Source organism: Anopheles ziemanni, chromosome 3 (assembly GCF_943734765.1).
Source record: "Anopheles ziemanni chromosome 3, idAnoZiCoDA_A2_x.2, whole genome shotgun sequence".
Taxonomy (NCBI): domain Eukaryota; kingdom Metazoa; phylum Arthropoda; class Insecta; order Diptera; family Culicidae; genus Anopheles; species Anopheles ziemanni.
In genome coordinates, this window is record NC_080706.1 from 38848729 (window position 1) to 38850867 (window position 2139).

Consider the following 2139-nt stretch of genomic DNA (forward strand, 5'->3'; position numbering starts at 1 on the left):
GAAATTGATCGATCACACGAAGGTTTGGGTTTTTTTTTTCTGCGGTGCATTGTAACACGCCACCGGTTCTCCCGTGTCCGCCGTCTGCGGCTGCTGTGTTTCGGGGAATTCGATAGTGACAAATTCTGGCGAAAGCCATTTGTCTCTCACGAACAATTTATAAATCAAAGCTGGCCACCAGCCACCGACGAACAAGCGGAGGTTTGGCGTACGATTCTTTTTCGCAAGGAACACACGAATTATTTGTGTGAAATATGAGAACTTATGTTCGAAGCCGTGTCATCGATTGTACGTCACCAGTGCGAGACAGGCTACTTTTAAAAAATAAAATACACTACACCACATTTGCAAAATGTTGATGTATGTATAGTTTCTTACCGAGGAGTGAATTTCAGGAATTACACCTGATGGCACAACAATTGAAGAAGAAAGTAAAATTTATCTACCTTTCTTAAATTTAATATTCGGAGCTTGTTACCTGCTCAGTATGTAAATATACAAATGAACAAAAATACATTTTGATAACGATTGAATGAGCTGTACTTGATCATACTTGGCAAGAGAAATAAATAATAAGCTGGTTATTGGTAACATTCTGGAGAAGACATGCCCTCAAAACGCAGTCATTGCGACAGAACACAAGTTACGTTGCTTATGCATAAAACTTATGTTCCCTATTACGAACACACCGTTGCCTTATTTTGACATTTGAATTTTAATTTTTTTGGAACAGATCCTTATGATTCGACGTATGTGCTAACAAGTTAACAGATTTATGTGTTGCCGTAACCCATCGGCCGAACGAACGCCGTCCGATGATCACTGCACAATGATTGACGGATTTTGTTTTCCCAATAATTTTGACAGGCGTCAAGAAACCGTTCCACCAACAAATTCCAGCGGATGAGTAACCTATCGAAACAATTACTTGGCAAAAAGTGCCAGAGTCTCGCGTCCGCTTTGTCTATGCTTAAAAACCATTAACTCCACTTTCACCGCATATATTAAACGATCGTTTTCTCACACACCGGAACATATGCGCGTGACGCCCGGCGCTCGTCACGGGGTCCCCGCGGAAATCTGACCGGAGCCACACACAATCGCATCTCGCCCGGTAGAACCGCAACGAAGAGAGGCAGTAAATCGAAATCAAACATTTGTTATTAATCAAATCCGTACAATCGGTCGTAAAATTGATCCAATTAAATATGCCTCGTCATCGATCGTCTATCAATCACGCCCAAGCTTGTGCATCCGCACGATCGGGTCGTCTTTGGTGGATAAGAGAAAAAAAAAACATGCAGATTGAGACGATCGTGGCATTACTGGAGCTAACGTGCGATCAACTCGGACGGACAAAGCAGCAATGGTTCGACGATCGAATTCTACGATTATCCACTCGGTAAGCCTCTGCCTTCGCAGGAACGGTAGGTTGAGCAGAATCATAAAAGGCTCATGTAATCCCTCGTGTTATTGAGTCAGAATAATGAAAAAACCAAAAAAACGTGGGTATAAAGAGGCACGCGAACGGTTAGAATATTTAGAAAAAAAAAACAACTAAAATAAATGATGTATTGGATCGAAGACATCCCATGTTTCAGTTTTCCCCTCCCAAGATTCAGTTTTGCACCTCAAGATTAAAACATCTTTCTAAAAGTAAACCGATTAATGGCGCGAAGTGTAGTGATGAATGAAAAGTTAGAGAGATTCGGTACTGTATTAGGGTACAGAGATATAAACTTTATCTAAAGAGCTGTTGAATCATTATAAAATAAATTTGTGAAAGAGAAATGTCAATTTATTAACTGAAACAATCAAAATATAAAACAAACTCGGTATTTTGATACAGGGGTTCGATCCATATTATGGAACGTTTCAATAGGTAGAGTTGGAGTTGGATTTAAAAAAACGAGGACTTGTGTGAGGTTGACAGCTTGCTGGGAGCTTGAAAGCTCCCCGGTGGGTTTGCACGATTCCCCTAGCTGTCTGAAACATTCCCCTATATGATTGCAAAGTTCTCTCAACCGGTTGAAAATATTCCCTATGTTTTTTAAATGTTCTCTCTACCTATTGAAACATTCCATTATATGGATCGAAACCCTGTATAAATATTCGATATGCATAGACTTACAGAATGCA